This window comes from Vigna unguiculata, chromosome 3 (genome assembly GCF_004118075.2).
Source record: "Vigna unguiculata cultivar IT97K-499-35 chromosome 3, ASM411807v1, whole genome shotgun sequence".
In the NCBI taxonomy this organism is placed as follows: domain Eukaryota; kingdom Viridiplantae; phylum Streptophyta; class Magnoliopsida; order Fabales; family Fabaceae; genus Vigna; species Vigna unguiculata.
In genome coordinates, this window is record NC_040281.1 from 32,963,827 (window position 1) to 32,971,009 (window position 7,183).

The 7,183-nt window shown below is 34.7% G+C and overlaps 1 non-coding gene across 1 annotated transcript; it reads left to right on the forward strand.

Annotated features, from left to right (window-relative positions):
- Window positions 1-7,111: 7,111 nt before the first annotated feature.
- TRNAW-CCA lies at window positions 7,112-7,183 on the forward strand. The gene has a single exon. It is a non-coding gene; the product is annotated as a tRNA-Trp (tRNA).

Here is a 7,183-nt window from a genome sequence, read left to right on the forward strand (position 1 = left end):
AACCTCCTATAGTAGCCAGCCAGCCCCACAAAGCTTCTTATATCAGTTACTGACTTAGGACGCTCCCACTTTAACACAACTTCCATCTTAGATGGATCCACATATATGCCCTGAGTTGAGATCATATGCCCCAAGAACTGGACTGCGGTCATCCAGAACTCACACTTTGACAGCTTCGCATACAACTGCTTCTCTCTCAAGATGCTCAAAACTATTCTCAGATGCTCTGCATGCTCCTAATGAGTTTGGGAGTATATCAAGATGTCATCGATGAAAACCACCATGAACTTGTCTAGGAATGGCCTGAAGATTCTGTTCATATAGTCCATGAACAAGGCAGGAGCATTAGTCACCCCAAAAGGCATCACTACGTACTCGTAATGCCCGTATCTGAACTTGAAAGCGGTCTTCTGTACATCATCAAACTTGAATCGAATTTGATGGTATCCTGATCTCATATCGATCTTAGAAAACATCGCAACTCCGTGTAACTGATCCATCAAGTCGTCTATCCTTGGTAGGGGGTACTTGTTCTTGATGGTTAACTTATTTAGTTGCCTATAATCCACACAAAGCCTAGAACTGTCGTCTTTCTTTTTAACCAACAACATTGGCGCTCCCCAGGGTGATACACTAGGTTTGATAAACTGTTTCTCTAGCAACTCTTCAATTTGTTTCTTCAACTCTACTAGCTCAACAAGAGCCATTCTGTAAGGTGCTATAAACATTGGCCCTATTCCTGGCACCAGATCAATGGAGAACTCTATCTTCCTAGAAGGGGGTAAGCCAGGCACGTCCTTAAGGAACACATATGAGAAGTCCCTTACCACAGGTGTTTCAATATTTCTGCCTCCATTCTCAATAGATAGTTGAGTCAGAATTAAGAAACGTTGAGATCCCTCCTTGATTTCTTTATCCACCTGTTGTGAGGACATCAACAGATCTTCATCTTCCAAGCTAGGGAACAACATTTTTTTCTCGTTGTAATCAATGAGAATGTGATTGGCAAATAGCCAATCCATTCCCAAAATTACATCTAACTCTTCTAGAGGTAAATAGATAAGGTTTATCATGTACTTGCGTCCCTCAACCTCGATAAAACACTTAGTACACACTGTCGAGGTTCTGACGAACCCATAAGCAGACGTGGACACCCCCAGGTCATACTGAAGTTCCCTCACCGGAAGACCCAACTCTACCACTTTAGATTCCAAACAAAGGAGTGTCTCGCTCCAGAATCATATAGAACATGCAAACTCTTACCAGCAATCACACAAGACTCGATGATGAGGTTACCTGATCTGGCCACCTCTGCACTATTCATGGCGTACAACCGGCCAACCGCTTGAGGCCTTGCACCTCTCCTTGTCTGATGTGGCTGAGGTTGTGCTAGAGGCCTCAACACTGTACTCCTACCAGCGGGGCAATCCTTGATGAAGTAGCCCTCTTGGCCACATCTATGACATGTTCTCCTGCCAACAAGCTGGGGGCAAGCGCTCTTCAGATGGCCCTCCACAATGAAAACATTGCGGCCTAGAAGGCTGAGATTGTTGAGGTTGATGTTAGAACCCCTTAGGCCCCCGAGGCTGAGGCCTAAGGTATGGCTTCCTCCTGTCGTCATGCCTGCTTGTGGACCCAGATGGTCCTCCCACCTTCTGCTGAGATCATTGTTGAGCTTCAACTTCAGCCTTAAGCTTCTCCATTACTCGTGCTTTCTCTACCAAAGCGGGGAACTCCTTGATAGAGAGTGGAGCCACCATGAGTTTGAGATCACCTCTCAGCCCATTCTCAAACTTCCTACATTGTCAGTCCTCAAGCATCTTCAAGGTGTGAAATCTGCCTAGGTGTTTAAACTTTTCAGCATATTCTGACACTGACATGTCTCCTTGCATCAGCTACAAGAACTCAACCTCCTTTGCATACCTTACACTATCTGGGAAATACTCAGCATATGACTCTTTCTTAAATAGCTCCCAAGTGATGGGTTCCCTGCTATCTTCCAACATCATCTTCATGTTGGACCACCAATACACGCCCTCTCCAGCAAGAAGGTACTCAGTGTATGCTAATATGTTCTCTGTAGGACATCTCTTTGCATCATAGATTCGTTCCATATCTCGCATCCACTGATAGGCTCCATCCGGGCTAGTCTTGCCATCAAAATGAGATGGATGATGCTGGAGGAAATCCTCCAAACTCCGCTCTTGCACTCGGGGTGGTGGAGCTTGGGAAGAACCGGCTACTGAGTAGGGCTTCCAAGTGCCTCTACTGAGTTGCCTCTATTGCTAGCCTAGCAGATTCCATTTGTTTTAAAGCTAGGTTGTGTTGATTCACCATGTTGGCATTTTGTTGTTGCATGGTTGCAATCATCGCCTCAATTGCTCCCACCAAATGAGGGTTATCCGAGTTTGGAAGAAGAGGAGGAGGAGTCCTAGGTGCCATAGCTCTGACCACACAAAGAAAGGAACCATCAGTCTAGCTAACAGATACCACAACTATGCCAAAGACACTACAAGGAATACACAACAGAAGCCAAGCAAGCTCACACCTACAGATCCTAAAGGAACCACTGCTCTGATACCAAAATGTAACATCATGTTTTAATAGTTTTTACGCTACTAAAAAAACATTATATTATGATTAATCAACGCAGATAGTAGGAATATACTGAAATAAAGTATCAATACAGTCATCCAAAAATAACAATTTTTGCACCAGGTGTGTATATATATATATATATATATATATATATATATATATATATATACATACAGACAATCTAGCCTACACTAAGAAAGGGTTGACAAAACACCCAACGTTTAAACAGAACATGAAATAGAGGCTACTGCTATATCTCTCACGCCACAAATCAACTCCGATCCAGTCAGCTCACACCAAAAGTAGGCGATCATTGTAAGGGAAAAACACACAAGAGAACAAACATAGGCAAGAAAGGGTAAGCTAACTTGATTAAGAGAATTTATGCAGTTCAATAATTGATATCAATCAAGGACTTATCACATCTGTCAAAATTATTTAAACCATTGTAACCACAATACATGTGCATGACTCTAGACTCAATATTCGGATTACGTAAGAGGCATTGGAGCTCTTGGTGGCTTACACCTGTGACGGTTCTCAAACTCTACAGAGTTTTGGCACAAGAGGTTATCACCCAACCACTCCCAAGGTAAATCCTCTTTGCATCTATGATTGATCGGGTCCATAGACTAGGACCTCCTGCTACTCCTCACGACATAATCCATTACACTCTACATGAGTCTTAATGGTTATTGAAGCGTCATGATATCACCAAACCTGAGTCCTTATGCCCTTACGTTCACTAAAACACTCCTTTTAGAATTTCCCTTGAAATCCTAATTCAATCACATTTTCTAATGAATCAACTCCATACAATTCCCTCACATATACTATCAATCGCAACAACCGAAGCATAGAATGAACAAACATCACATTTCATTTAGTATAGCTTCATTTAATTAAAACAGAGACATAAACTAAATTTTGTAGTGGAACTTGCCCAAGCTAGAAGATCTCGCCTAGGCGAGAGGGTTGTCTCGCTGAGGCGGGTCACTCTCGCCTGAGCGAGGTCCCAAACAAAGAGCAACTCCTATTCTGGGCGAATTCTCGCTCAGGCTAAGCTGTTTCGCTTAGACGAGAGTGACTCTCGCGCAAGCGAGACCAGCTCGCCTAGGCGAGACCTCGCGCAGTAACAGGGATGAATTTTTGGTATTTTCGCTCAAGCGAGAGCAGCTCTCGCCTGAGCGAAATCATCAGAATTCCAATCTGTTTTCACATGCAAAGCACCACAATTCATACCAAAATCTCAATTCAACACAAACAAGTGATCCTAATCATCAATCAAACACAAAATTATGCAATCCAAGTTCCCAAGGACAATTTCTATACAAAATTTAAGAAAAATGCTAGCTTCCCTTACCTCTAATGACCACCAACAAGCAAAGATGACTTCCAATCGTGAGGCACCCCAATTCACCACCTAAGGAACTTTAATAGAGGTTCACATAGTGAGCATAGGACCCTAAATTCAGTTTAGCTAGAATGGAGCTTCCAGAATTTGAATTTGAAAGAATTGGAGTATTGAAATTGACTTACGTGGATAGGAAGGAGACTCAGTTAGGGAGAGGTGTTCTGGGTTGATTTTCAGACTTGCTTGCTACAACAGGAAGAAAAGATGAATTAGAAGAGGTTTAAGTCCTACGGTTGGAGAAAGTGAGGGAGATTAGTGAAGAGAGAAGAATGTTGAGTTTGTGAGGGGTTTTGTGTATATGAAAATGAGAAGAGAAAGGGAAAATAAAAGGGGTATCATAGTGAGTATTGCCTGAACCCGTTCCCGCATTGACTGGGTATGGGTATGGGTAGGGAGAATCCCCGACTTTTTCAATTGGGTATGGGGATGAAGATGTACATATCCCCGCCATAATACTCGTCCTCGTTTAAATTATTAAAATATTCACAATTAATTAAGTAATCATATATATATTATTTTTTATTTTTTCTAATTATTTGGTTTGTCATGAAACTCATTCGCATCTCAATTATATTCTTCATCTTATCATACCATTTATGTAATTATGTTAAAAAGATGTATGTCAATTAAAAAAATGTTATGCCTCACATTTGAATATTTCTATTATTTTTTAATATTTTTATTTATTGTATATTTTCCTTTCACATGAGAATGTTTAATACTCTTAATTTAAGTATTTAATAGTACAAACCTTTCATTTACTAGGTAATATAAAAAAAAATTTACTTATTATTTTTAGTTTTTGTTTCATTTGAAGAACTCTTTTTGTTTCGCTAAAACAATTTTTGTTATTTCTCAACCATTGATGTTGATATTTGAAAAGTTTTCTTAAATCTCTAAGATATTTTTCAACTTATCATACCCTTAATTATACGTTTGTTTTCCTTTGTGTGATTTCTTTCAATAGTCTGTCAAATTGTTTGTAAACATTTGTTATTTTTTTAATATTTTTATTTGTTGTTTATTTTCATTATGTAGAATACTATTTCAATATATTTTATCTAATTATTTTTTATTTTCTAACTCATTATCAATCATACTGTAATTTTTTACTATAATTGTATAAATAAATTTTATTTACTACAATATAAAAATTTAATGTAATTGTCATGAATATTTTTTTATCACCATCCAACATAATTGAAGTTCAAAAGATACAAGATCTATGTTAAAATTTTATTATTATGATTATTATTTGTTCTTTGTATCATTTTAATCAAGTAATGTATTATAACTTTTATTAGTGTATAAAAAAGAGATTCATTAGAATTTAAAAGATTGAAGTAAACAAACATTTAAAATATATTTTAATTTGAATATTTTCCTTTTATATTTTTAAAAAAATATTTTTAAATTTTATCAACTAGATTTCATTAATGTTTGAAAATTTAATAAATGTGTTGGTTCTCATGAAATTTTATTTGGTATTATAATCTAAAATGTAAACAATTATAATTTATTTTAAAATTGTATTATGATTATTATTTGTTCTTTGTATCATTTTGATCAAATGATGTATTATAACTTTTATTAGTGTATAAAAAAGAGATTCATTAGAATTTAAAAGATTGAAGTAAAGAAACATTTAAAATATATTTTAATTTGAATATTTGTTTTCCTTTTATATTTTTTAAAAAGTATTTTTAAATTTTATCAACTAGGTTTCATTAATGTTTGTAAATTTAATAAATGTGTTGGTTCTCATGAAATTTTATTTGGTATTATAATCTAAAATGTAAGCAATTATAATTGTTTTTTAAACTTTTACTATGATTACTATTTGTTCTTTGTATCATTTTGTTCAAATAATGTATTATGACTTTTATTAGTGTATAAAAAAGAGATTAATTAGAATTTAAAAGATTGAACTAAACAAACCTTTAAAATATATTTTAATTTGAATGTTTTTTTTTCTTTTATATTTTTAAAAAAAAAATTTTAAATTTTATCAACTATGTTTCATTAATATTTGCAAATTTGATAATTGTTTTGATTCTCATGAAATTTTATTTGGTATTATAATCTAACAATTATAATTTATTTTAAAATATTTGATATCGAAGAAACAATCATCCTTCTAATATTGAATATTTGATAATATTATGTTTTCTTTACCATAATTTTTTATTATTTTATAAAAATTAATTAAAATTAATATTGAAGTAGTAAGAAAATGTATATAGGTATGGGTACGAGATTATACCTATTATCCACTAGAGATGGGGATGAAACAAAAGTTTGATACCCGTTAAATTTGTCTATGGGGATGAAAATGAATTTTTGTACTTAAATGGATATGGATAGCGAAACAAGTGCTCACCCCGTCCGTTGCCATCCCTAATAGCAATAAAAGCTTATCAAGATATGGAACGCTTGAATAACTAATAAAACAAATGACCTAAAAATAATAATAATAATAATAATAATAATAATAATAATAATAATAATAATAATAATAGATAAAGAAATGTGTCTCTCCAACTTTCCCTATGTTGGAACATGTTTATGCATTTATTTCCCTCCCTCCTCCATATACCTCACAAAACACTTCATAAGGATTCTTATAGTTTCTCTTTTGCTCCCCCTCACTTCTTTTGGCACCACCCTCCGACATTTGACCAGCTACATACAGATTTTTGTTCGTCTTTGTCTCTTACTTACACCAAGATATCAATGCTGCGTAGTAAGGTGATCATCTTCAAGTTTTTTTTTTAATTAAATATATTAACATTTTATATTTTTGTTCACCTCCCAAATTTATATATTGATATAAATATATATATATATATATATATATATATATATGTATGTATGTATATATATATATATATATTATTTGATAATGATAATTATTATTTTATATAAACTGTCCCATTTAATAGGGATCTTCTATATATCTCCTAACTTAGTTTTTTTTTCTTTTAAATTTGATGCAAATGGGAAATTCCGGTTTAGGTAAAGAAAAAACAAATGACTGTGTAAAATTACAGTATTTGTTTTCATAAAATATAAATAATAATCAGTTTTATCAGCATAATTGGATCTGTGGCGCAATGGTAGCGCGTCTGACTCCAGATCAGAAGGTTGCGTGTTCGATTCACGTCAGGTTCA